The 22,690-nt window shown below is 36.2% G+C and overlaps 1 pseudogene across 1 annotated transcript in view; it reads left to right on the top strand.

Moving 5' to 3' along the window:
* LOC308186362 (adhesion G-protein coupled receptor V1-like) overlaps window positions 1–22,690 on the top strand; it is a 55,406-nt pseudogene that overhangs the window by 22,248 nt on the left and 10,468 nt on the right. Inside the window, exons 16-29 of the transcript in view lie at window positions 1,243–1,323; window positions 2,650–2,789; window positions 5,177–5,786; window positions 6,733–6,948; window positions 7,926–8,141; window positions 9,340–9,584; window positions 9,779–9,960; window positions 10,816–11,633; window positions 13,059–13,268; window positions 17,506–17,636; window positions 17,895–17,994; window positions 18,988–19,167; window positions 20,726–20,889; window positions 21,453–21,546. The product of the transcript in view is annotated as an adhesion G-protein coupled receptor V1-like (transcript). The remainder of the gene's footprint in view (window positions 1–1,242; window positions 1,324–2,649; window positions 2,790–5,176; window positions 5,787–6,732; window positions 6,949–7,925; window positions 8,142–9,339; window positions 9,585–9,778; window positions 9,961–10,815; window positions 11,634–13,058; window positions 13,269–17,505; window positions 17,637–17,894; window positions 17,995–18,987; window positions 19,168–20,725; window positions 20,890–21,452; window positions 21,547–22,690) is intronic.

Genomic DNA, 22,690 nt, shown 5'->3' with positions numbered 1-22,690 from the left:
GAATATTTATAAAATATTTAAGGCTAAACAGTCAAAGTGTTGTGTTTTTGTTTGTTTGTTTTGGTTTTTTTTTGTTTTGTTTTGTTTTTTCTTCCACATGAGTGAAATCAGAAGAACTGCAATACATAGGTCAAATGGATTATAGCAGTAATAGGCTGTGGATGTTGAGGGCCATAGGGAGTTTGCTGAGCTGTAGCTGCAGAGGTAGCTCGTAGATAACTGTCTGTAAGAACAAGACAAACACTTGAAAGAATTATTGGTTTGAAGGGCTAGTCTGAAGGGACGGCAAAGCATAGTGGTGCTGCCACATAAACCCCTGAATACCTTACAGATTTTTTTTTCCATTTGAGAAAAATTTTAACGGAGATTGTAAAGCTTGTTGGAGGGAAAAGTAATTAGAAACACTGACAGCCATAAATTGATTTTTTTTTTTTAAACTGATGTTATTTTTTTAAACAATTCGGAAATTGCAAGTGTGGTCCCTTCTGGGAGGATGTATCAGATTTCCTTGAATTAATCCAGCTCTCTGCTATGATTGTATGTGTCTATGGTGCAACATGGTCTCAGTGATTCTTTTGGTAAAGTCTTGAGACTTTTCACGTATTTTGTCTTTTTGGTTGAATAGTTGTTTTGTTAAAAGGAGTCAAACTTTTCTCTTTCAAATTGTTGTGACAGAAAATTTACAACTAACTTTAGTAATCCAGTAACTATATAGCCTTTTTAAAATGAGCCTTCTTTTTGGCCTTTCCAACACAAACACAAAGCTTATGAAGTCCCCATTAGTTAAGTTTTCTGCAGATTTTCCCAACATTTTCACTTTGTGAGAAAATATTAGAATAAGGAGCTTGAGGGACTTTATCGTCTCCCCTACCTTTTTTTTTTTTTTTTTTTTTCAATTTAGATTCCTCCATGACAAGCCTCAGTTAGGAGTGAGAAAGGGGAAATACAAAATGGGGACACAAAGAGGGAAAGAGAGGAAAGATAAACTATGTGTATGTGTTTTCTTTCATTCTGACTTCCCATTGCTATTTCCAATGTCATAAATTAAGTAAGAGGTGGCATATGTAAATATTTCAGTCTTTATTAGAACTCCTGTACACTTTCAGAAGCAAAGTTGATACCTTCCTAGAGTGCTTCCCTCTTTTTTTCCTGTTGTCCAGAATAGTTTAAATTTCTCTTTGCTTGCGCTCTGATTTATAAATGTATATATGTGTATATATCTGTATGTCTGTCATCTTAAAGTTGCTGAGCTCTTTAGAAATGATGGCAGTGGTAGTGGTGATGGGAACATGGATTTCTTCCTTCCAACTGTCCATCAGCATGGTAAGCATTTTGGATTAATCTTTATTTCTTTATGCTAACTGTAATATCCCTCATGAACTACACTACTGACACAGTTTATCATAGTGTTATTTTGCTTGTGGTTTGAGATATATCATAGAGTCCTGTCAAAACATTCTTTCCCATTTTAAAAAAGGCTCAATTTCAACAACAGTCAATACTAACCGTAATACAGAAAATAACAGCTTCTCTATCTTCAAAGCTGTATTTTTATAGAACACAATGTAGTTATTCCAGAAGTAGTTAGAAAAATTAGCTTTGTTTGTAAATTTTGTAAAATTTTCTGGAGAGCAAAGAGGAGAGAAACTTTTTAAATTTAAGGTAATTTAAAAATTACCTGACTGTGTGTTTTGATACTTTCTTTTGCCACTTGCTTTATGCTTTGATCTCTGCATCTCAAAAATACTCTTAATAAAAAGTGGTGTTAGCTCTTTTTTTTCTAAAAGAATGCTTTGATTATTTTTCATTTTTGAAGTCTATTTTTGTCACAACATACAGAAAACAAAGATAATTTAATCTTGAGAAAATTAAAAACATACAATATGCAGAAATAAGATGAAAACAAAAGCACCTACTATGAGGGAAACGCTAATGATGGCGGATTTTGAATTAAACCCTAGAGACCTGAAAATATTGTGTTAGCACCCATTATCGAAATCAAATAATTTATTCCACAGTGACAGCCTGATTTTCTGTTTTATTTGAAAATACAAAGGAGTTCAGTTTGAACCTGAGAGTAAGTCTGTGGTTTAACCACTTTTTGGAACTTCCTGGGAAGTGTTGTTTCCTCTTCTGTGTTTCCAGATTTTTTTTAAAATGCCAGGCTCTTTCTCTTTCTAAGCAGCAAGTTATCTCACACAAGATGATCATTATAGTAGTAGAATTTCCTGGACTAGCTTTTTCTTTGTTCCAGCTTCAGTTAAAATAGTACCTGCTTTTGTCCTGTCTGCACTGCTTACACTGTGTTTTACCACGTAACTCTCCCCTACCCTAAATTCTAGTTCATTTTCCTTAATTAGACAAGTAATTTTATTTTTGATCCTCTCTTAAAATATTTGCATTTTATATGTTGCTTTGGAGTGTTGTTCCATAGAAGGGCTGCCAGGACTGCATTATTGAAAGTGAGTTCCTTATCCATGTGGATAATTATTCCACATTTAAAACAAAAAAAAAAAAACACACCACAAAATGCAAAACAGCAGAAATATTCCAGTTATGCTTTTCTGTGTGCTTTTTGTAACAAACTTCCTTAGCTTTTAAGAAAAGATGGTATAAAAAAATAACTCATTTTGGCACTTGCACTTACAGCCAGCTTGGGAATTGCATCCCACATCGTTGTGACTATTGAGGCTTCTGATGATGCTCATGGCGTCTTTGAGTTCAGTACTGAGTCACTCTCGGTAAATGGAACTGAGCCTGAAGATGGAGATAGCAATATTATGTTGCAGGTTAGAAAGTTTTGGGTCTCATATTGCTATGCAATCCTCTTTTATGTCTATTTTACAGAGCATTCTGCAATATTTTTATAATAGGTCTACAGCATTTTAACTTAACTTTATCATGTACATTTGTCTTGACATTTTATACTTCACTTTCTAAAGTGTATCTTTCAGCTTAAAACTAAAATGTTTTATATAAGTTTAAATTTACTTCTACTTGTTTACATTTGAGGTATGAATATTTTAAAGTAAGTGCTGATGACACAACAAATACAGCAAAGCTAAGATGATAAAGATTACCCTGTTTTTAAAATTAGTTTATTTTTAACTCATCATGTCAATGACTTTGCACTGTATATAATGGAGGGGCTGGATTGTGTGCAGCTTGCAGTTGGCAATGACATGCTTAAGATCCTCCGGGTAAGGATTAAGGGACATGGAAATAAGTTATAACAATAAGATGAAGTTGTTGTGGGAGTCTGCTATAGACCACCCAGCCAGGAGGACAACATTGCCAAATTATTCTATAATGAACTAAGGGATATCTCTAGGTCATCTGCCCTTGTCCCTGTGGGTGACTTCAACTTCCCAGATGTTAGCTGGGAATACCATACAGCCAATACAAACAGGTACTGGAAATTCCTGAGGCACGTTAACAATAACTTGTTGGTACAGTTACTCTGGAAGCTGACTAAGAAAGGTGCCCTCCAGATTTGTTGCTTGTAAACAGTGAGGGTCTTGTGGGTGAAGTGGTGATTGGAGGCTGTCCTGGCCATAGTGACCATGAGATGGCTGAGTTTAAAATCTTTGGTAATAGGAGGAAAACTGCCAGCAAAAGTTCAGCCCTAGCTATGGAGACAGCAGACTTCAGACTACTCAGTGAACTAGTTTGTGAGGTCCCCTTGGAACCTGCTTTTGAAGGTATTGGAGTCCATCAGTGCTGGTTAGTTAAGTAACACCTCTTAAGAGCACAGGAACAGGCAATTCCAAAGAGTCAGAAGTTGAGCAAGCTGGGCAGAAGGCCAGCTTGGCTGAGCAGGGATCTTATTCTAGAATTTAGGCGAAAAAGGAAAATCTGTGGGCATTGGAAGCAAGGTCAGTTGAACAAGGACTACAGAGGTGATGTTCACTCAGAGTTGAAGCTGGCCAGTACTGTGGGGACAACAAAAAGTGCTTTTTTTAAAGTATGCTAACAGCAAAAGGAGGAGCAGAGAAAACATTGATCCATTACTTGTTGAGGTTGGTAACCTCACAAATAAGTACGCCAATAAAGCAGAGGTTAATGCCTTCTTTGCCTCTGTCTTTAACACCAATGATGGGCTCGGGGACACCCAAAGCTCTGAATTTCAGGACTGTGATGATGATAAACTCCCAGCCAACTTTGAACTTGTGCAGGATTTGCTGCTCCAGCTGGATGCATATAAGTCTATGGGGTCCAGTGGGATTAATCCCAAAGTACAGAAAGAGCTGGCTGATGTCATTGCAAGACCTCTCTCAATAATTTTTCAATAGTCTTGGAGTCTGGAGAGGTCACAGTTGACTGGAATTAAGTTAAACGAGGAAGTGCTGGATTCTGCACCTGGCAAGGGGCAATGCTGGCTGTACGGACAGGCCTGGGGACAAGAGGCTGAAGAGCAGCCCCATGGAAAGGGATCTGGGGGTTTTGCTTGACAGCAAGAGAAATATGAACCAGCAGTGTGCCTTAGCAGCCAAAATGGTCAACTGTGTTCTGGAGCATAAGGCACAGCAATGCTGGATGGTCAAGGGAAGGGATTGTCCTGCTCTGCTCTGTGCTGGTGAAGCCTCACCTCTAGCACTGTGTGTGCTACAATATATGAAGGACATAAACTATTAGAGAGCATCCAAAGGAGGGCTACTATGGTGGTGAAGGGTCTAGAGGGCAAGAAGTATGAGGAGCAGCTGAGGTCCCTGGGTTTGTTCAGCCCAGAGCAGAGCAGGCCGAGGGCAGGCCTCATGGCGGCCTGCAGCTCCCTCACGAGGGGAGCGGAGGGGCAGGCGCTGAGCTCTGCTCTCTGGGGACAGCGACAGGACCCGAGGGAACGGCATGGGGCTGGGGTAGGGGAGGGTCAGGCTGGGGGTTAGGGAAAGGTTCTGCACCCAGAGGTGGTCGGGCACTGGGACAGGCTCCCCAGGGACGTGGTCACAGCACTGAGCTGCCAGAGTTCAAGAAGCATTTGGACTACTCTGTCAGACATGCGATTTGATTTTGGGTGGTCCTGTGTGGAGTCAGGTGTTGGACCTGATAATCCCTGTGGATCTTTTGTAACTCAGGATATTCTGTGATTCTGTGACTTTGCTGTATGCCATTTTACACTTTTATGTTCTTCTTTCTTATAGTACAAAGAAATACATAAATCTTTGTGTTTTCCACTTAGGTTGTGAGAACTCATGGGGCCCTGTCTGAGGTGACTCTGTATTGGGTCATAGTCTGTGATCTTACAGAAGACCTGGTCTCTGCATATGGGAATGTAACATTTGATGTTGGCCAAGTGAGAGCAAATATTACCATACAAGTTTCTCCTGACAACGTGCCTGAACTGGATCAGGTGTTTTCAGTTTTGATCATCAATGTGTCCAGTGGTCGTCTTGGAAATCACACTAATGCAACATTAACAGTTTTAGCTAATGATGATCCATATGGACTGTTCATCTTTTCTGAGAGAAACAGACCAATAAAAGTTGAGGAAGAAACAAAAAATATCTCCCTGACAATAGTAAGGCTTGGTGGTCTTCTTGGTACAGTAGTGGTTACATACAGAACTTTAGGTGATGATGAAAAGTCACCCTTTCTTCCACCTGATGTTGTTAGAGCAATACAAGGAGAAGATTATATACCCATTACTGGTTATGTGATCTTCGCAGCCAATGAAAGCGAAGCCACAATATCTTTGCCTATTTTGGATGATTATGATCCTGAGAGGTCAGAATCTGTTTTTGTGGAGCTAAACAATACTGTTTTGATCGACAAAGTACAGGATCGGCCAAGTAAGTGTCTTTCATATGTAAACCAAAAGCTTAAATATGTAGGCTAATATTTATATTTAATAGGATAAAATGCAGCAATTGAAATTACAGTAAAATTTTACCTCTGCCTAACTCTGTATAGTTAAGAATCCTGTAAGTTATATGTCAGAGTATCTCACATTAAGTATGAAGATTCTGTGTGTCAGCATATATTTCCTTTACCACAAAATTTTGTCAGGGGTGGACATTTCTTTCTCCCTTCTGCATCTGCTTTATCCCAGGTGTTTTAGGCCAACTGTATTACTGTATTGGTTTTGTGTGCTAATACCTGCTCACCTGTTGTTTCTGTAAAGCACAATGATAGGAAATAAGCTAGTTGCACTTACTGAAAGCGAAAAAAGCCTTTTAAACATTAAGTGGTGTAGAATTGCAGCTTCATGCTGGCTTTTTAGCGTAGAGGATGTTTGCCCGATCAGATAAATTCAGGTCATTACAGCCTTATTTATGCTTAAGAGCTTCTTGGCATGCCTAATTTCCCTTCCCTCTCCCCCATGACTCTCCCACATTAATCTTGATTTTTAAGGGAAACACTACAAAAAATTCTACTGGGAAACTGAAAGGTTACTTATAGTTCATCATTGCTAGTGTAAAATTCTATTGTCCTATGGACAAATAAGTAAGTAATTTTGCTAGTACCTCACCTCTTCAAAGAACTGGTGTTTTGTATGCTCCACAGCAGGGTAGAATAATAAGTTAGTAAGAATGTGGATTTTCTGACATAATATAATTCAAACATCAAAAATATGCTTGTGCAGTTTGTAGTTATATTTTGTCCAAATCTAAAATGAAAATTTTATTGAAAGCTAGTAGTGGCCATCCACTAAACTCAGGTGTATGTATATGAACAGTATAGCCATATATAGGAGGCATTTCAGGCTTGCTCTAAGAGGTTTTTTTTATATTTCAGTTGTAAATTCTCCTCGTCTTGGATCAGTGGGTGAGACTATAGCTCATGTAATTATCAATGCCAATGATGATGCTTTTGGAACACTTCAGCTTTCAGCTTCAGCTGTGCGAGTTGCTGAAAATTATGTTGGACCAATCATTAACGTGACCAGAACTGGGGGAATTTTTGCAGATGTTTCTGTGAAATTCAAAGCTATGCCAATAACTGCAACAGCTGGTAAGAAATCAAAATAGCAGAAATACACATTCTGTGTTAAACCAGAAAGAGCATACTGTATGCTTCGAGCAACCAAAGCAAGCAAGTGTGTATTGAATGCAGTCTAGTAAAACAAGTAGAAAAAATACCAAAGTGTGAGATACTTACTGAGTGTACTTAGGAGACAGGAATTCAGGTCCTATAGAAGAGACCTTACATCAAATTTAAAAAAACTCAGAGATATCATCACTGAAGAATCTAGCAAGAAAACTAAGGAAAGGAATTGGCTGTTTGTTTCCCTGGTGGCCACTCACTTTCTCAAAAAAATAAAATAAAATAAAAAATCCTGTAGTAGTATATATAGCTAGTACTTAGTCCTTTGTACATATTTCAACCTACCATACATGGCTTATTTGAGTTTCTTGGAGGGAAATTGAGAGCTGGTGACTCCTCTGTGAAACAGACAAATGTTAAGCACAATTCAAGAAGACTTTTACTTTGCAAATGAAAGGTAAAGCTCTCAGGTGATCCCTGAAAAGCTCCACGAGGGAAGGAGTGACCTTATGTCCTTTAGTAAAATCTCCTTTGAAAAAGGTACTTCTGTTTCATTTTATCTCTTGGAAAGCCAGACAACTATCAGAAATCAAATATAGAAATGTCACAGTTGTGTGATCTTCTCAATGGAAGATAATAATGGACCTTTTGTAATTGCTTCTTGGACTGACAGTGTAAACTCTGTTTTGGCCAAGATGAGATTTATTTTCATCCATCCAGATATCTAAAAGGCACTAGGAAATAAACAATTGTATTTTCTGGGTATGAAGATAAAGAAAAAAAAAACACAAAAAAACACACCAACATATGAACACAAGGGAATGCAAAAAGAACAGATAAATATTAGTGCTGATAAACATTAGTGATGTTTCATAATGAACCAGAATGCCTTAATATTCTTCTGTGTTTTGATTGTTTTGTTATTTTTTCATGTACAAATCTAGGTGAGGACTACAGTGTAGCCTCATCAGATGTTGTCTTACTAGAAGGAGAAACAAGTAAAGCTGTGCCAATTTATATAATTAATGATATCAATCCTGAAGTTGAGGAGTCCTTTTATGTTCAGCTGCTGAATCAAACGACAGGAGGAGCCTTGCTTGGATCTTTGACGAGGGCAGTCATAACCATTGAGGCTTCTGATGACCCGTTTGGATCCTTTGGTAAATGAGTCTTATTTGCATATTTTCTCTTGTCCAGTAGCAATCTGCTGATTTGTGGGTGAGTTATTACTGGGCAATGGAGTAAAAATTTTCAGAATACAAAAAGGGAAGTCTGGATGAACACAGTAAAGGACAAAATAAGATAAACTAAATTAAAACGTGTAAGTAAGGGCAAATGGTGCCCTTATATAGCGAAATTGAAGCATTCAGTCAACTTATATATCAAGATTTTGTGAGACGAAGGTGGATTTTGGAGTCTCCTAATGGGGATGGATTTTAATTTAATTTGTATTTTTTTATCTATTCTAAATGTTGCATTTCTGCAATAGCTTGAAGCTTAAGTTTACATGCCAAAACCTGTTTAGATAGTGCAGTGTCATTGTTTTACAAAATAATCAGGCAAAGCAGGTTTAAATATCTGGGGAAATTGGAAAGTACAAATATGACTTAAATTGCATTCTTGTATGTTCTGGTTGTTAGTTATTGTAGTTTTTCTTCTTTCTATCATTATCAGTAAAATGGATTGTGGACACTTTCCAAAAATAGTTTCATTACACAGGTTTTGAGAAAAAAATGGTAATTTCAAAAATTTAATGACATTTTAGAAATTTATCTTTTCTATTTATTTTTTCTATTTCAGTATTTCTGGTGTATGTTTTCCAGCCATTTTATTTGACTTACTCTTTCTCCCTTTAGTACCCTACTTTATTTCAGTTATTCCATTTTATCAGCAAAATGTAAAGGAAATTGACAAAAGTAAATAATTCCACATGGATAATTCATTAACTTCATTCTTAACAACTAAAGATTTTATACAAGAAAGACTTATATTTGAAACAATTTAGATGGAATATGTTGACACATTTTTTCCATACGTGACATAAAAAATGATAAAAAATTTCCTCACTGGGAAAAATTACCTTCTGACCGTCTTCTAAAAACTTAGATCATGGCTAGCCTTGAACAATGGATACGTTGGAATAAACTCTTGGGTGGGGGCTGAATTTTCATGCCAATTTTATTTGCAGATAAAATGATACTGAAAGTTCAATTTGAAGTTTAAACCTGATTAACATTTTTTTAATTGTGCAAATGAATGCAATCAAGTGAAATAAAATATATAATTCAGTAACTAGGATGGTGTTTTTATTTTAAATATTACTGTTAATGAAATACACCTCTTTGTGCTGCACTTCAGTGTTCCAGATGACCGAATTTACTGTGGAGGAGCCTGAATCTGGATCAGTACCCATAAATCTGCCAGTAATCCGCAATGCTGGGACACTTGGTAACGTTACTGTTGAGTGGGTTGCTACCATTGGTGGACACCCTGCTGATGAGGACTTGCAGGTTGCCTCAGGCAATATTACTTTTGCCCCTGGGGAAGCCTTTCAGATGCTACTATTGGAAATCCTGGCTGATGATGTTCCAGAAATAGAAGAAGTAAGTCAAGCACTTACATCTTCCTTGAAGATGGTATTAATTTTGACTTGTTCTAGAAATATGTATGATGGAAAACAAGAAATGTTCCGGCAGGAAGGTGCTATAATTTCATGTTATACTTTGCTTGTAATTATTGTTAGAAAAACCACAAATTGTCTAGCTGCATTACTTCTTTTTCTTTTCTTCTCTTTGAGATTGTCCGTGTAGAATTAACTCAGGCCTCCAATGGTGGTGCTATTGGGTTAGATGGCGTGGCAAGTATTATAATACCTGCCAATGATAATCCTTATGGCACAGTTTTCTTTCATCAATCCTTATATCGAGTTCAGGAGCCACTAGAAAGAAATTTGCTGGCAAACATAACAGTCAGGCGAAGGTTTGTATAATGTTTGCTTTATTTGTAATTACTATTTATTCTTCACTTTTGTTTTCACTATAATGTCAAATTTCATGCTCCTCTCATAAAAATATGTGCATCAATTCTTTGATCTGCCATCTCAATGTATTTTCATTTCAAACACATTGTTTTTGAAGTAGATGTCTGTGTATTACATAAATTACTTAAACGTAGTATACATTGAATACTTTGTAGTATACATTGTATACTTTGTATACATTTGTATACATTTGTATACATGTAGTATACATTGTATACATTGTATACAGTAGTATACATTGAATACGCTGAGTTTACATTGGCAATGTAAACTCAGCGTACACAGTGTACTATTCATTTTGTCCGTTTAATCATCAAATCATTTAAACCTGCATGGTAGCCTGTTCCTGTGATTTGAACAGGAGGACAAAATGGCCAGCCCTTACAGGATGAAAATAAGAGAAGGAAAACAGGTTTTATGCATGTGATCCTAGAGGAAGGATGATAAGTCTGGGTGTCACCGGCTTTTTCTTCCTTGCAAGTAAGGAGAGCTGCCAAGTCCTGAAGAAGACTAAGTTAACTCCTAGAACCAAATGTTTACAAATATGCATTCTTAACAGACTACTACCTAAGCTATAAATAATCAAACTTGCTATCCACAAAAAAATAAGATAACTCAGTTATTCTGGTACTAGTTTCAAAGGGAATGCATTTTGATGTGTTATTTGGAATTTTTCAGCAATTCAGAAAGGGTCAGTTGATTTTGTTCACTTCTATTATTAACCCAGAAACATGTAGAATATTAGACATCCTTTGTCAACTAACAGAACTTTATTTTATTATAATGTCTTTTAGTGAGGGAAGATTTGGTCAGCTGCAGATTTTCTACAGCACTTCTGAGACTGACGTTGTAGCTCTTGCTGTGGAGCAAGGTCAGGATATCCTGGCCTACTACTACGAGCCTCCTGTACAAGGAATTCCTGACAAACCATCCAAGACCAGAGTGAATGTGTCAGCAGCAAGTGACCCTGTGTATTCCTGTGCAGCTCAGTGCCTAAAAGAACAAGCATGTTCAGCCTTTACATTTTCCAGTGCCTCAGGGATTCCTCTCTGCCTTTGGCTGACGTCAGATATCAGCCCATTAACTAACAACACTTCAGGGTTCCGGACCTACAAGAAAAACGTTACCAGTGCATTCGCCCTCTTCAGCACACAAGCCATCGCTGGCAGTGATTATGAACCTGTTACAAGACAGTGGGCCATAATGCAGGAAGGGGAAGAGTCTGCAAATCTAACAGTTACCATACTGCCTGACAGCCTGCCAGAACTGGATGAGAGATTCACTATAACCCTTTTGAAAGCAGAACTGATGAACGTCTCAGCCAGCTCAAAAAACCAACCAACCATAGGACAGCCAAATACCTCCACAGTTATCATAAGGATGAATGGAGACGCATTTGGAGTGTTTAAGATCTACAGTGTAAGTCCCAATGCAACAGAGAAAGGTCTGTATGTTGAAGTAGAGGAACGTCCTCAGACCAACGTGCAGCTAATGATACACAGAACAGAAGGCAGCCTGGGACAAGTGACAGTGGAATGGCGTGTCATTGGTGGGACTGCTACTCCAAACTTGGATTTTATAGGTGTCGGTGAGACTCTGGTGTTTGCTGAAGGTGAGACAAGCTCTCGTTTTGGCTTCTGTTTTGTAAAACTAAGAAAAAGAAAAAAGAACGTGACAAGTACACGATACTGTGGATGTTTTGACAACTGATATCTTCTTCTTAGGCTAAATTTTCCTGAATGCTAAGGATACACGTGCAAAAGAGTATGGTTGTTCATTAGCATGTAGCATTATCTTGCAGAACACACACAGTGGTAGCAAAGCACAATGAAATATCTAAGCACAATAAATACCTAAGGGTTTTTATTAAAGAAATATTGCAGTATAAATATTGCACTATAAAGATTTCCTTTACCACATAAGTAAGGATTAATAAAGTCGAAGATAGTTGTTACAGCAAGGATAATGGAAATGAGAATCAGGCCTAAGTGGTCTTTTGTTAGCCCTCGGTCACTACAGTACTAATTTTTCATGGCATCTCTTTAAATTCTGAGATCATATTGTAACATAACAAAACATATTTAAACGTAACATAACAGAACATATTTAAAAGAATTGCAAACAGGACAAACAAGTCCCTCTCAGACATTACTTAAGTACCATGCAGCATGCTGTATTTTATGCTGTATTTTATTTTTTCAAAGTCTGAGTTAATCGAACTGATATTTTGAAAGCAATTTCCAGGTGCGTAGTAAAGATTCTAGTGTGCTAGCTTGATAAATCATCTGAATAGTAAGGCATGGCTGCTGGCAATGATTGTGAGGCTGACATGTAATTACATTACCAGTTATAAGTTTAGTAAAAACTGATTTTGAAGTATTTTGAAAGACAATCTAGCAGGAAATACATATGTATTCTGTAAATTGATATTCTAATGATCATAAAACACAGCTGGGTTATGCACACGCACTGAACAACAGGATTGTGTTGTAAATTTTAATGGATATATAGCGACTAGAGATTAACGGTGTTTGCTGCTTACATTATTATTCTTTGATAGTCCCAAAGGCAAGGAACTAACAAAATGTCATCCCATTTCAATGCATTCCCTGGCTCAGTAAATGTACTCATATTGAATGTACACCCTTGTGTAAATGGTTCATCGGAGAGCTTAGCACCTGGCAATTTATTTTTTTTTCAAGAATGATATTCCCCTTTTCTAAGTTAAATTTTAAAGTCATAGAATTTGTAATGAAAATAAAGAATTCTAGGCACTCCGAAATAATTCCTATATAATTAATTTCTACATAGTATATTTAATGATGTGATCGTTTTATTGGCTTAATGTGACTGATCAATAGTAATTAGATAAAATTTCATAATGACATTCACTGACTTCCAGAAAGGTAAATAAGTTTGTTTCATGCAATTTTAATATATTTTATGTATTTAATTATTTTCAAAATGAGATGATTGAGTCTTTTTACAAGGTGGTTTCCAAGTGGACACACGGTTGTATACGTTCTTCTCCTTGTAGGTGAAACAAAGATGATGGTCACGCTGCCCATTATAGATGATCCAGAGCCAGAGGATGATGAAAGTATTGAAATCAGCCTGGTCCATACTGAAGGAGGGAGTCGAATTTTGCCCAGTTTTGACACTGTCACAGTGATTATTCTGGCAAGTGACAATGTGGCAGGAATTATAAGCTTCCATACAGCCTCAAGATCTGTTATTGGTTGTGAAGGTGTGTTCTTTGTGTTGACCACGCTCAAATTTTAATGCCAGTTTCCATCTTTGTGCTTTCAGTTGATAATGACTCACAATGATTGTGTTTCACTGTTCAGAGAACACCAGCAAGAAGTGAATATCCACATACCTGACATGTACTTTGAACTCTTGCAAGCATTCATAGAATCACAGAATGCTTAAGGTTGGAAGGGGCCTCTGGAGGTCATCTGGTCCTTTCCCCCTCAAGCAGGGCCACCTAGAGCAGGTTGCTCAGGACCATGTCCAGGCTTTTGAGTATCTCCAAGGAGGGAGACCCCACAATCTCTCTGGGCAACCTGTGCCAGTGCTCCCACACAGCACAAAAGTGCTGTCTGATATTCAGAGGGAACCTCTTGTGCTCCAGTTTGTGCCCGCTGCCTCTTGTCCTGTCCCTGGGCACCACTGACACGAGCCTGGCTCTGTCCTGTTCCACCCTCCCTTCAGGTATTGAAGGACACTGATGAGATCCCCCTGAGCCTCCCCTTCTCCAGGCTGAGCAGTCTCAGCTCTCACAGCCTCTCTTCCCTTCCCTTGATCACCTCGGTGTCCCTCTGTTGGAGTCTTCCCAGTACGTTTAGGTCTGTCTTGCACTGGGGAGCCCAGAGCTGGACCCAGTGCTCCAGGTGCAGCCTCACCAGTGCAGAGTAGAGGGGAAGGATAGCTCTCTCAGCCTGCTAGGGATACTTGGCCTAATTCAGCCCAGAATGCCATCAGCCTTCTTAGTAACAAGGCATGTTGCTGGCTCCTGCCCAGTGCAGTGTCCAGCAGGACCCCAAGCCCTTTCTGTCAAGCTGCTCTCCATCAGGGTGCACGCCCTGGTGCCTGGGGCTGCTCCCCGCCAGGGGCAGGACTCTGCCCTTCTCTTTGTTGGCCTGCACGAGGCTCCTGCCAGCCCACTTCATGACTGCCAACATACACACACCTAATAGTCATAAGCAAATCAGATCTATCAGCGACTTACAAAGAATTTAAAATATTCTAGAAAACATTCCTGCAGAAACACTAGGGTAACATCTTCCCTTTGTCTGTCCCATGAACCTGATGTTTTTTTATGGCAGATGATTTGGGAAGTAGCAATTATAAGAGAAAGCAAACATTTGAGAAAGAACAATAATAATTTGGTATGTACTAAACATTTCTACTATTGTTTTAAAGAATACACGGCATGTTTCATCTACAGTTTGATGCAGTTTTGCATAGGATGATAATAGTACTGGTGGTGATTGCTTTAGGTGGCCTTTGATGGAATCTCAGTGTATTGCAGTATCACGTTTCTCTGATGTTTGAACTGATGGGCAGGGAAAGTTCACAAAACAGGAACTTGTCCCCTAATGTGTGCACTACATTTTCTGTTTGAAGAAAAATGGCTTTCTCAACCAAAGGTTTTTTGTTTTGTTTTCCCAACATGAAAGGGCATCATAACCTTTGGTTTTTTATCTAGGTATGGTTTGTGTTAATTCTGTGCCAAGCCAGATGTGATATGATTAGCTAAGAAGAGCTGTTAATGAGCACAAGGAATTAATACAAACTGTCTCAGTCCCAAAGTCCCTGAATACTTTCAACTGGTTAAATGTTATTCATAGCATGCTACCAAATGCTGGCTGCTTGAAACTGAAGTACTTGGCTATAGTTCTATTATTATATATAGTTATTATTATATTATTTTTCCAGGTTGTGAAAAGAAATAGTTCATTGCCTTCCAGCCAGAAACAAAACAAGTGAACTAAGTGTCTTTGATTAAAAAAAAAAGAGAGAGAAAAAGGGAGAAATAGAGAAAGAGCAAAAGAGCTAAGGCATTTAGATTATTTTAGTTTGTCAAAATATTTTTTTCATTCGAAAGCAAAATTTACCAGACATAAATCCAAATATCATTACTTTTACAGTTATTGTGTTATTGAAAATTTTCTGTTAAGTGAATACATTTTGTTTTCACAATGTGCATGTTATTTTTTACCTTATTGAGGATAAGTGTAGTATTTTTTTATTGGACAGGGGTCTGCGACAGTTGTGTAACTGTATTACAAGAAAATGCACTGCAGTAGCTTAAAGTAATGAGGAAGAGGAGAGCGGCTGATGCTCCCTTCTTCACAGCGATAAATACCCACCTCTTTGTTTCTCTATGTAAGAGATGCATCACTTATTAAGTCACAATGTAGAAATGTAAAAGTATGGATAAGGATTAAATATTAAAAAAAATATTGAATTTAGCCTAATAACACTTTCAATCTTCAGAAATCAATTAGTGTTCATATTAGCATTTCTTCTGGATAGGAATACCAAAAAAATCTTGGTAAAGCTGGTAGGAAACATGGATCAGTAAATAACTACTTGGAATCTGTAATAATGACTTCAAGTTTCTTCTCAGTGTTTGGATTATAGTGGAACAGCTTTCTATATCATAAAGCATTTTTCCCAGTCTTCAATGAAAATTCATTATAACTTATAGAGATATATTGAAATAAGCTTTGCCTTATTTGTGTGTGTGTGTGTTTTCCCAATGGTACTAAACCATTGAAACCACTTTTCTTTTAAATCTTTATTTCTTTGTAATGGATATGCAAAATTCTCAAATAGAACATAGTGGATTGCAGTGCAGTGTTAAACACTGTAATGATTTAGCCTCAGAGGAACCTGTAAATTGGGAGTCTACCATCCAGATATTTGACTGTAGAAGTGGAATCCTTGTGATATCAATAAATTTTGAATTCCTTAATTTTCTTAGAAGCAACATGGACCAACTTAAGCCAAAGATGTCGACATCAATGTCGACATCAATGTTGACATCTCTGAGACTTAACTGAAGTTTGAAATGTTGGGGCTGAATAGCACATTTATGTATTTGAAAATGGGTGTATACAGTTTTTGTATTACTTCTTTACAATATTAAATTTTATTTAAGTATATTAAGGGCTCTTGAAGTTAAGAATTCCTTTCTCTTTCATTGGTAGCCAATATACATGCATATCTCTGACTCTTCCTTACAAAAAATAAATGTAACTAGAAAATTTTCAGATTTTTCTTGCCAGTTTTAGCTGTACAATGCTGTACAATTCTGTAAGGTAATACAGTAGAATAGCAAGACAGCATCCTAAGTTGCTGCTCTCTAAATTGCATAATCAAAGGGACTAGTTGGGCAGCATAATGTTATTATAACATTATCTTATGTTTTGTTAATTCTTCAATAAGCAAAAGAAATCTCATGTATTGTTTTCAAAAATCTCAGAATTGTAGATTTCTGCATATTTCATGTCTCTGAAAGCCAATGCAGGACAAAATGTGCTGTTGAACTTAAATTCTGTGGACCTGAAAAATGCATATGAAATATGAATGCCATGTACCTACCTATTATAAATAACCATCTGTCCTCTATTGTGAATGTTTTGCAAAATATTGCCTACTGATCTATTCCATGTTGATATAACATGCTAATTTCACATGTCCACATTTAAAATATTTAATGGAAATTTTGTGAAAAACTTGTGAATATAAAACAATTTCCACATTTTACAAAGCCTACTAAGAGGTCTACTCTTTTTAATTAAAGTGCCTTTGGGGTTAAATGTTATAAATGTGCAAAATACCATAGTATTTGCTTCCTTTATATGCACATTGTCCAGCAATACTGATTACCTCTGAGATTATAAGAAATTATTAACATTTTCTGAATGTTTTGTTTTCTAACAGTGACCATATTTGTAAGTTCGAACTCACATAAATGGAACTTACAGATAATTATAAGCATTTTTTTCTGCATGCATTGAATAAAGTCACAAGACAGTGCAAATGTTCAGATAATGTGTATTCTTTCCAGGGAACTGTTGTAGAAAACTACTATTATTGTTGGTACATACAGTAGTTACTGTTTTGTACAGTTTACAGACTTGTATTGCTCTAATGTTTGCGCATGTTTTCATGAACATTCCCTTTCTAAGTTATTCATCTATACCAAGTTCCCTCATATGTTCATAATTATTTCCAAGTGTGAACTAAAAACAGAAAAAAAAAAACTAGAAGAGTTTAAGTTTAGGTTTTTCTTTTCAGCATTAAAAGTGAATGTGGTATATAACTACTGTGAAATTCAAACTGACAAAAATAGCAATATCTTTCAGGAAAAATACTTTAACTGTGTGATGCATGTTTTTGACCTCTCATTTTTATAACCAACATGTAGAAGAGGAGACCCTGAAACACTGCATCTTGTCCTTTATTCCTAGGAGAACAATTACAATTCCACATCGTAAGAACTCCTCCAGGACTGGGAAATGTTACTGTTGAGTGGAAGATAGTAGGACATAATGTAAAACAAAATTTTGCAAACTATTCTGGAATACTTTTTTTTCCTGAGGTAAGTCCATAAACAGTGATGTTGGCTACAGGAAAATAGTGTGATTAGAACTGATCTGAGAAAAAGTGTGCCTTTTCAACAGTCCTTCTTTCTTGGTTTGATTATTTAATTTCTCACTTTTTGACTTACAAACTGGAGGGAGCTTACAATTCTTGATACTTAACTCTTCTTAAAGAAATTGTTCAAAATACTTGTCATTATGATATCACTTGTGTTTTATAAAATAATGGCTAATCAATTTACCCTTAAAACAAATAGGGGACGTTGAATACAACATTGTATGTTGATCTGCTGGATGACCATATTCCTGAAGAAAAAGAAGAATACCAAGTCATCCTATACAACATCAAAACAGAAGGTAATGCAGAACTATAGCCAGCTACATCTTAAAAATACCATTTAATAATATAATATTTTTAATTTTATTATTTCATTTTGGAGGTATAGGACTGAGCAAACTGCAGCTGGTGCAAAGTACGCAAAGTTCATTAACATTTTATTGAAATAGGCTTGGTCCTTATGTATGTATATATAAATCCCACCGTGTCTCCACAAATACACTTAAATGGTTTTCAATCCTGATTTAACTCTGCCTATTTAATTCAATGGTTGTTTCTTCCCTTAATCTTAATGCAAACTGAGTTTACTAATATGTCATGGATAGAGTTGCCATGAAACATGCAGATATTTTTATCTTTTTAAACAATCTTGTCAAGCTGCAGACTTACTGATCTGTCCCTGAATTCAAGGTGGTCAGAATATTTTATTCTTGCCATTAAAATTATAGTGAGAAAAGAAGCCTTAAACTGCATCCGTTCTGAAATACCTTTCTTCAAACTGAAATTAATGTCCAAACACCAAACTAACTTGACATGGATTGTGTTGCTGCGAGGTGCCTTATCAACTTCCGAGAGTCACTGTGGCCCAACGGGATGAGCAAAATTATTCATCAAAGCAATAGTTGGAAAACATATCAGTTTATTGATGTAATGATTGTGAAGTGGAATATAGTTTTAAGCTTTTGGAGGTACTTCCTGGGAAAATGGTTTATTTCCTTTTAAAATATAGGGAAGTTGATATTTGGCACTGGCCTGTTAAGTTTTCTTATTTTTTAATACATTTTTGTGACTTTGTACTTGGTATGCATAAAATTTCTGTTTCTATTTGTTATAGAATGTAAGTATATATATGTGTGTAGGTCCCACACCATCCACATACTTCAGTGAGCTTTGGTTTCGTGGTATTTGCATGGCTACTGAACGTTATTTAAATGTAATATTAACAATAATGTAAGACAAAAATATTAGTTGCATAACACTTCATTCACTGCAGTCCACTGATTCTCTTGCAGGAGTTTCTTCTACAGGTGCTGCTGTTTTGGATAGTCAAGGATATGAAGCTGTTCTAACAGTAGAAGCTAGTGATGAACCACATGGAATTTTGAATTTTGCTTCCACATCCAGGGTGGTTTTAATCCCAGAAGAAAACAAAACAATTCAGCTTTTTATTAACAGAGAATTTGGATCTCTAGGTCTGTATAACAACTCCAAGAGAAAGGAAGTTTTGTTTTGCTTATCATTAGGCAAATAAAAGCCATGATAATGAAAGTTTGGAAAAATCTTTGTTACAGTTGGTATTTTTTTCAGAACTTCTAAGCTTCTTTCTGCAGACTTGGAAACTAAATATTACTTATTACTAGAGTCATAATCCTCATTAATACAGCAAGGGATCTGAAAGCTGTAACAATCAGGTGGCTATTAAGGTTACCATATTTTTGTCTAATGAGTCTGTCTCAAAGCATTAGTCTCTTCAGAAAAAATAAAAAACATGAGAAAAGTGACATGTACACACATCCCACATATTTTTTCTCTGAATTTCAGGAAGTCAGCACCTTAGGAATGTCACATGGAAAAAGTTGTGTCCAGACCATTGAATTCAATTTATGTCTCCTCTGACAATTTCTGATTCCTCTTTGAATCAATTTATCCATTAACATCCTTTAAACTATATAGTATTCAATTCTACAATACAATAGTGTGCTTCATGAAAAAAAAAAATGAATCTTGTGTTTGTTGCCTGAAAATAGCAACTTATGTTGTGAGAAAACATGTATAATAATTTCCTATTTGCCTTTTTGGACTATATTTACACCTCGGTGATAATCTGGCTGTTTCTTTTGCCATACTTGTTTTGAAATGAAGTAACATTTACAGTGCTTTTCAAGATCTGGAGACACCAGAGAGTTTTAGAGACATTTTAATGACACTATTTTTCCATTTATTTTTTAATACCAGTCCATACTCTAGTGTACTCTTTGAACACTATTCAGTAAACTAATGTTTTAAGATAATTGTTCATAGTAAGTGCAAGATCTCTCACTGAATTAAAATAAGCATCGTTACTTATTTATTAATTAGGACTCTTTTATCTCTTACATTTTATTTCATATAGAGCAGCTTTTAATTTCATCTATCATTTTATTTCAGGTTCATACTCCTTATGTTTGCCACTTGACTTACCCTACCAGATTAGCGAGAGGTGGCTTTATTCTCAAAACTATAATGTATAACTTTTCTGCTTGGTAATATTTATCCATGTGTCCCCTAATTTTGTTCTCTATTGAAGTTTGTCAATCTACCCAGGAAAGTATCTAGATTTATTAATCTGTGTTTCCCAGCACTGTCTTTAGAGCCTTTCTTAGATATCTGTCATTCCCAAAAAGTGTCCTTGTTGCAAAAACTCATATTAATGGTACATGAGATGTCCCAGTTAGTCTTTCAGCAATTTCATATTTATGGTCCACAGAACTTCAAATTTCTGGATGCATTTGGACCCAATGATTTTTGAGTCCTATGCAGACAGACAAGTCAGCAAAGGTCAAATTGAAGGCATATTGATAACGGTAACAAAGGTACACTAGCTCCAATGTACTTTGGATAACTCTTTTAATCCTTCTGTTTTGCAGTTAGTCTTTTTATTTTGTGGATGAGAATTTGATCTCTTGTCTTTATCCATTCCAGTGAACATTATATAAGAACTGAAAAACAATTTTTTTTTTCTTTTTTTTTTTCTCCTCACAAATTAAACAGGTACTATCAATGTTACTTATGCCACAGTTACAGGATTGCTCACTGTAAGTAATCAGACAGAAGAGACTGTGGCTGAACCAGGAGCTGATTATGTACCTGCTTCTGGCTCACTGATTTTAGAAGAAGGAGAAACATCAGTTGCCATAAATATTACTATTCTAGAGGTAACCTCTAAACCCTTTAATTCTGTACTTTTCTGTATGATTTCAAAAGGGTAATATTTTGGGAACTAAAGCTTGCAGCCATTATTTGAAGCCCTGTGTTATATTTCACTATCATTTAGAAAGATGGTTTCAATCTTAATATTAAAATCACAAGGGATCAAATAGTCACAGAAAGCAGCTCTACCTCTGTCTAAAGGTAATAAAGTTGTCTCATTAAAACTTTACCAACTATCTAGTAGTATTTAGAACAGTGTGCTTCATGGCTGGCTACAGGCTCATACTTTTTCATTGCTGGAGATACATGCCTCTAAAATCGGTCAGTAATTTATTTGCAAAAATAGTTTAGCGTCACCACAGGATCTTTTTCATGATATATAATGTCTTACTTAATTCTTCCACGATAATCAGTTTCAGACCCAATAAAATTATTTCAGGAAAACAGAAAAATGAATTCTAGTGTCACAGTAATATTAGAGACTTGTTGTGTGATCCTTTTTGGTGACTTCTGTGGAAGTTTCTTAAAGGACAATGAGAAGAGGATGTACTGTATTTGTGTTTTGCAGGATGATATACCAGAGGTGCAAGAATTCTTCTTGGTTAATTTAACTTCAGTGGAACTCATCATGAACCATTCAACGTCATCCCCACCTAAGCTAGGTAAAAACATCTTATAGCAAATTATTTTTACTTTTCCTTTTTAATGGTTTATATTATATTACCTTGGGAGATTACCATTATTCCTCTTACTTACCAACTATGCTGAGATGAGACATGGTTATTTAGAAGAAACATCATAGAATATGAAATAGATTTATTATTACACTTAATCTCTTGCTTTTTAAACTCTGGGAAAATTTAAATTAATTTTCGTAGAGGAGTTAGTAATTATCAGTTGGAAAGGACAATTATTTGAAAAGTTTATTGGTGATTTTTTCATCTGATTTTCATTTACAAACTACAAAATGGAAAAAAAAAGTAAAAAAAAAACTTTATGTGGCTACTCTGCTCACTCTTTTAAAAAAGTCTGTTTTTATTCTTTTATCACTTTTAGGAAACATATTTTATGGTTTTCCTACTCTTGCAATGATCTTTATTATTTGCTTAGTCTGCTTCTCATTTTGCTTCTTCAGAATTCAGTAGAATAGTAGTCATTAGCTTTAAGAACTGTTGGATTATCCTGTGGTACTAAAGACTAGTTATATAATGTCAGACATCTTCTTTGACTCTTTTCCCTTTTCTTTGCATGCTTATAGAAGTGACTGAGTTAATTCGTTACAGATTGAAAGGTAACTTGCAAGACTCATTGCTGATTTGTGAATAGTTGAGTCTAAAATATGAAAGGAGTAGCATATAAGAATGAAAGATTCATCCAAACTAAACAGTGTTGTATAGTCTCACTTTCTCTTTGGCTGTCTCCTTGAACCATGACCATTTAACACTGATGTGACACTGCATTGGGTCAGCTTTACTTACAATGAGAAAATAATAGTTTTAAGTCATAAGGAAAAAATGTGTTCACATAACATGTCAGTGAATTCTTCTGGTAGAAGAAATAGCCTGACTCAAATACGTGTGTCCGCGTGTGTGTCTGTGAGCAAACTCTTACAGATCCTGGGTGAACAGATCTGACTTCAGGGTGACATGAGAAAATGCAGGAGTGAAGCAGAAATGTCTCTAATTGCCATTACTCCCTCAGGATTTGTAAACCTCAGTAACACTTCTGTTGTCTGTGTAGAGCTATTGCTCATCGTCATCTCTACCTCATAGTGACAGGCTTAGATTCATGGCAATAATCTTCTAC

This window comes from Anser brachyrhynchus (genome assembly GCF_964034855.1).
Source record: "Anser brachyrhynchus genome assembly, contig: SCAFFOLD_264, whole genome shotgun sequence".
Classification (NCBI taxonomy): Eukaryota; Metazoa; Chordata; class Aves; order Anseriformes; family Anatidae; genus Anser; species Anser brachyrhynchus.
The sequence above is the reverse complement of the archived record's forward strand: the minus strand, read 5'-3'. Positions and strand labels throughout refer to the sequence as shown.